Source organism: Corticium candelabrum, chromosome 9 (genome assembly GCF_963422355.1).
Source record: "Corticium candelabrum chromosome 9, ooCorCand1.1, whole genome shotgun sequence".
NCBI lineage: Eukaryota > Metazoa > Porifera > Homoscleromorpha > Homosclerophorida > Plakinidae > Corticium > Corticium candelabrum.
The window spans coordinates 7913463-7920333 of NC_085093.1; the positions used below are offsets into that span (position 1 = coordinate 7913463).

At 37.7% G+C, this 6871-nt stretch overlaps 1 long non-coding RNA gene across 1 annotated transcript; it reads left to right on the forward strand.

Moving 5' to 3' along the window:
• The first annotated feature begins 6554 nt into the window (after window positions 1-6554).
• Window positions 6555-6871, forward strand: LOC134183912 (uncharacterized). The gene is made up of 3 exons (XR_009970615.1): window positions 6555-6625; window positions 6695-6755; window positions 6817-6871. It is a non-coding gene; the product is annotated as an uncharacterized LOC134183912 (long non-coding RNA).

Genomic DNA, 6871 nt, shown 5'->3' on the forward strand with positions numbered 1-6871 from the left:
CTACACACCCTCGCTCCTGGTTGTTGTTGGAGAGACATACACGTGCAAATGTAAACTATAGGCGTTGTTTCTATGTGCTAAACTCTTAAAGCAAAAAACTAAGCACCATGTACAGGACGGACGCCCGACGGCCGAATTCTCGTTAGCAATTACCAAAGAAAGAGAGGCGGAGCCTCAAGATGACATCACGTTCGTCTATTGGTCGGTAATGACACCACCTCTCGTCTATTGGTCGGAATAGCTTCATTTGCATCTGTGCTAACCAACTATATATACGGTCGTTGGGTCGGTTGATGAACGATTGCTATACCCTTAGCCCGGATATCCGGGCCTTGGGTAATTAATTGTTTATGCACCTGGTGTGAGTTGCACACAAACCGTCTGGCTGATAGAGCCACAAACCTTTTGCGAATTTGAATTGCTGATTTTCCCACAAACCATACATATTGCAAACCTTTTGCGAACTGAGTCAGAAGAACTGTACTCATTCCAAACTATTTCTGCTAGCTTTTCGACCAAAGTCTAGCATATTAATTTACCCTGGACACGACGTAGCTTTTCTTAATAGATCACAATTGGGCAGCATAGTAACAAACAGGGAATAGATCTTTATTCAAACTCTCCTTAATCCTTTATCATCTACCCAAATTTTTTAGAACTGAATTTGTTTCTCTTCAAAGACACGATTGATTCTTCTTACGAGTACATGTAGTCTAAATGCTTTCAAGTAATGTTACATATTGCCTGTGTGTAGCAGTAGGGGAAAATTCTGAGACAGGCGCGGATCTGCAACAGGGCAGGGCCGTCGATCAGTAGCAGACAAACATTGTTCCGGCGTAATGCACGCTGGAGAACCGTCTCATAAAGGGCGTGGTCACTGACTTATTAATATAATACCTAGTTTCTAGAAGACCTCTATAGACACAACGACTTAGTAATACGCATTATCTAATCGTTAATCCGTGTTCATCCGTATTACGTCAGTACACCCTCACTAATAAATTAAAACTATACCCTGAACCGGAAGTCTACGGCAATGCGTAGTGGAAAGACTATTTTTTGACATATTAATTGGTCCGGCGGCCGACATACATGGACCTACAGTTCCTGTTTTGACGCCCCTGTCTGAGGGCCTGACGTGCCGAACATCAAGATTCTTGGTTTGCGGCAGTCGAGCTCGTGGCTCTCGAGTACTTAGATTACACAAAGGTTCAAACCACAATTATAGGTGGAGCGACACTTTACCAGCTACTGAAGTTGTAATAAAATTTTATTATAATAATATTAAGTTCAAAACTTTTATTAGTAAATTTTTATTGATGTCAACTTTGGTACTAAGCAAAATTAATCGCTGAGTTCGTCGGATTCTGCCTGTGACAGTTATTTACTGTTATATATATATATATATATATATATATATATATATATATATATATATATATATATATATATATATATATATATATATATATATATATATATATATATATGCAACAGGTGGTCTTTTTTACCCCTTGGTATTGGAAACATTGGGTTTCTGGTCTCCGTTCAGCATTAAAACGTTAAAAGCTATTGCATCTAAAACTTCAGCTGTCAGCGGAATTCGATTCCATCAAGCTTTCCAGAATTTGACGCAACAACTTTCGGTACAGTTGTGGAAATACAATGCAAGGATGTTGTTCAGAAGAATTCAACTTGAAGTACAGGACATTGATAGTTGGGATATACCCACCGTAGCGTAGTGTAGAATTTGGTAGTTAGTTCTGTTTAAATGTAAAAGTAAAAATAAAAAAAAAATAAAAAATTTAAAAAAAAAAATATATATATATAAAAAAAAATATATATATATATATATATATATATATATATATATATATTACAGGGTACGGTACTACCCTGTATGTAGGGATTGACCAGGTTGTGTGGGCGTGGTCAGATTTTAGATTTTTAGAGATCACGTTGAAACGCTGCTAAACATCTTGAAAACGACAGATAGAAAACCTTACAAGTTCAACTACGCTTGACTACTCCTGAATTGATCTCAGTTTGTCTTCAGAAGGAGAAAAACGCTCGTCAATTTCGGAGTTTTCGCTGGTTTTTGTCTTCTTTCTTCTTCTTCTTCTTCTTCTTTTTCGTCACGCATAATTATCTCTTTGACTACGGCATATTTAGAGCTAAAACTTTGGGAAACGACGTAGAATAAGCCGACCTGTAATTCTTTGATGATAGAAAAAAGAAACATCTAAGAAAAAAGATTTCTAGGATGGATTTGAACCTACTACCCTACTTACGTTCAACCGCGATTGTTGTAAGCAATTGTTAATAAACAATAACCAGGCAGCCAATCACAAGCTCTTGCTACGCTACAAGAAGCAGTCTAGGGTGTACACGTGTACGAACAAGGCGACAAGAATTCTTGACACGTTTCGTGGTTGAAAAACCCGAAAGCCTACAGTTAAGCAAACAATCACGCTCTTGAATCGCACGAGCAAACGCAAAAAGTGCGCGTATTTAATTAATTAGAAGTGACGTTGAACGTCATCGCAATAGAAGACGCGATATACCTCTTCTTGCCGTAGTTGGAACACCATCGCCCTCAAGCATTTGAATTATGGCAAAAGCAAATTAATTCGGCTCGCTTTCATCACAAATGTCGACTTTGCAGCGCTCGGAATGTGACGCTTGTTATGAGCTTATAGGTGTGGCCTACCATAAAAATTTTGCAGTTGTCTAGTGCTATCGTATTTCATTTAAGATCGAACTCCCGCAAATCGAAGACCTCGGACTGTGTACAAGCCGGTCGCGTGTAGAAGTCGAGCTTTTGTTCAAGACGCTCGGCATACGCGAACACACGCTCGGTCACGTGCACGTGCGTAAATGTCGGCGTGTGCGTGTAGCGTTCAATGACACCTGGCCAACGAAGAAAAGGCTGACGCTGCTGAAACTAGCATCTCGATTCTCATAGTAGTGCCATGTCTATCTAACCTAACGAAACTTGCGTTTTCAATTAAGTGGTCGAGATAACAAACTCATCAACATTCTGTAACGTGATGCATGATTATCAACGGAAATGCGAGCTTGTTTGTTGAAGAACTTTAGTTGTTTAAACGCTAATAATTATACCCCACTGGATACAAATTTTAAAATTATGCAATCATGCATTTAGTAATTGTTGTAGACAACAAGGAGATCTAACAGCTAATCATCTGCGTAAATTCCGTCTTCAATCTCGACCTTTTGCACGAGATCGAAATATTTTGCAGTACACACACACACACACACACACACACACACACACACACACACACACACACACACACACACACACACACACACACACACACACACACACACATATGAGACTATACATGTATACCAAGTATGATTTAGGAAATGTGTATTTTCGTTACGCTATAGAATCTTTGTTTAATTAATGGAGTAGGTTGTGCTTTCGCACTCTTAAAAACTTACCAAACTAGAATTTTAAAAACTGTTTCTCTGAAAAAAGAAAGAGATGTAGGGATTGTATAAAAAGTAATAGAAACAAGATTTAGATAATATGAACAAAAGCCAGACATCATTAGTGAATCCTTCCAACCACATTCCCTACATTTTACTTTTAGTGGATTGGAAGGATTCACTAATGATGTCTGGCTTTGGTTCATATTATCTAAATCTTGTTTCTATTACTTTTTATACAATCCCTACATCTTTCTTTTTTCAGAGAAAAAGTTTTTAAAATTCTAGTATATATAGCAGAAGCAGCAGAATTTGAAAAAGATGCCAGGCAGAAAGCCAATGTTACCACAGCAGGTGGTCTATTCTATCCACTAGTCTTTTAATCTCTGGGCTTTATATCATCTTTCACTCTAAATGAATATGTTCAAAGACATCATGGGATGCCGTTTCCTCAAGCTTTCAAGAACATATTAGAACAGTTGTCTGTAAAACTATGGTGCTACAACGCCAAGATGTTACATGCACGTATGCAATTAGAAGTTTTAGATGTTCGTAGTTGGGATTTGCCTACTTGACTTGGGAGAGATGTTGGAGGGATGTTGGGGGTATTGGGTATTGTAAAATATTATTTAGATATATATTATATATAATTATATTTTATAGCAAAGTACTAACAGGCAACGCCGGCAAATCCCAAGCAATTACATCAGCATCTAACTTAATCTACTTTGTATCATATGAGCATTAAATTTCCACAAATGAACACACAATTGTTGCATTATATTAGAATACACTTGTGCAAAAGGAATACTAAAATTTTAGTCGCAGTCACTACTTTAGACGCAATAGTTTTAATAGTATCCAGACTAGCAGAAGTCCAACAACCATACGTTTCCACTGCTAGTGGGAAGAACAAGACACCACTGTCAGCGACTGCTTCTTCGCACTTGATATCTTTTTCAAATTCACCTGCTGCTGCAGCTGAACCGGCAGAATTTGCACTGCTGGCAACAAATTTCAATTTGACTGTGTTACGGATGGTAAGGTCAAAATAGGCAGGACGTCCAAACAGAAAGTTGAAATGGTATATATATATATATATATATATATATATATATATATATATATATATACGCTGATTGTCAAGACGAACCTGCGCGCATACCAGTTGATTCTTTGCAAAATGCTGTGATTTCGCTTTTCTATACACTAAATTACACATGCTGGTATACTTTTTAGTCAAATTATACATTTTATCGCCCGAGACGTTTTCCTAGTTCCTTCAAATTCCAGCTGGTGACGCGTCTTGACATTGTTACATCGTGTTTATATACTGCATATTATCCAATCATTGATGCGCAACGCGGTCTGCGAACGCAAATCGTCACCTAGCACGGCCATAGCAAACTCACAAAATGTGAATAGACCCAGCGCACGCTAATGGGTGTAATACGCTAACGCGCGTTAGCACAATAACGCGCGCTAATAGTTTAACTGCATTTCCCCCCTAATCCGGGTCACTTCCATAGGGTTACATTCCCGTATATGACGTAAGAGTGGATCTGTCCGTTCTGTAAACTTAGCCGTGATGTAGTGAAACAGACACAAACCTTTACCAGATGATTGATATTATTCAATCACCTATGCCTTAACCGGAAGTTCCAAGAAATCGTCGAAAGACGAAAGTTCAAATTTCAAAAACTGCCAGCAGTGGGGTTATGGCCCGGGCAGCCCGGGCAGTCTCTACGGCTATTGTCAACGAGCGCTTTCAAATCAAATTTTAATATCTGGAATATGCTGTTATTTTTCAAACCATATATTGTTAGTGGTCATTACAAACGCCAGGAGTCCGGTAGAGTCAAAAAGCAAAGATAGCTAGCTCTTATTATAGCAAGCAGATTTTGAAAACCTGTAACAATTAGACCTAAATTTGGACGTTACTGAAGGAAGCTTTTCCAAACTTAACATTAGTTAACTATTAAGCTGTCTTTGCTCGTCATTACCGCACTGACTTTCGCAGTGCCAACGGAGTCGTTCGAACACGCATATTTTTTGTATCTGTATTATCGAGCTTTTAAATTATGAGGGAGGAGCGATTAGATACTTTTCCCTACTGCATGTGAGTGTTTATTAAAATCACATATCAAATACTTAAATTAGCATAGAAATTGTGGCATGCGCAACAATAATCGTTTGTGTGCTAAATGTCTAAAATCTTGCGTTAACCCACATGCTTTCATACACTATCAAACTCTGTGTCTGTGTGAGTGAGTGCGTGCGTCTCTCTCTCTCTCTCTCTCTCTATTGTGTGTGTGTGTGTGTGTGTGTGTGTGTGTGTGTGTGTGTGTGCGTGTGTGCGTGTGTGCGTGTGTGCGTGTATGTGTGTGTGTGTGTGCTCGTGTTTATGATCGATGATGTGTTTACGTGTCACTGTCAGCAACAAAATATACCTACAGTGCTTAAAACTAACGTAGACATTATCTGTGCCTCCCTAGTCACGAAAGCTGGCTACGGATGAACAAGCAAGTGTAATAATATTTGAAATGTTACAGCAGCATTTAAAGTTCTACAATGCTTTTGACACTTATTTTTACATTGAACATTAACCAACTATTAATTTTACTATATTGGTTTATTTATGTACGTTAGTATTATAATAGGTTTTAGATGTGTTAATTAAATGTTATCAACAGGACCACATCAGTAAAAGAACATTTAGTTGTTTTACTTAAATTACGAAATGATTTTTTTAGTATCGAAAGAAAGTTTACTTGTTGTAGCTAAATTGAAAATGATTAGTTGCTAATTAGGAAAGCACTGAAGTAACTCTTTGTGCTAGTTTGCACAAACGAGAAAAAATTTTGCGACTCTAAGACTACTCTTTTCCAATTCAATAAGACTTCTAAGTTGGCAAAATCAACGACAAGATTACCGTCTGTTCAAGATGACATTGATGATGATATTTCTTTTTTGGAATGTCTAGTTCCTGGATCTCAGCTCATTCAGACACTAATGAAAGAGTAAGCATACATGTACAAGTATTGCGTATAGTGTCGTATTATTGGTATATTCATTTTCTTGTTTACATAGTCCTTCAGAAAGAGATTATGAAATTATTAGTAATGATATCTCTTTGTTGCCACGATTTAAAGAACACAGTCAAATGGTAACTGTTACTTTTCTCACTGTTGAATTATTATTATTGATGTATTCTGTGATGTTGCAATGATCTAAGGTAAAGCAGAGACTTTCAAAAGCCGTGCAGCTCAAGTTTGTACTGGAACCGGATACAATATGTAAATACAATGTGTCTCTGCATGGCTACACCTACTTCGTGAAGTTGTCTATTTTGTTAAGTATTTGATGAAGGTAGTCCTGGCGATGCTTACTACGTCATTCTCAAAGGATCTGT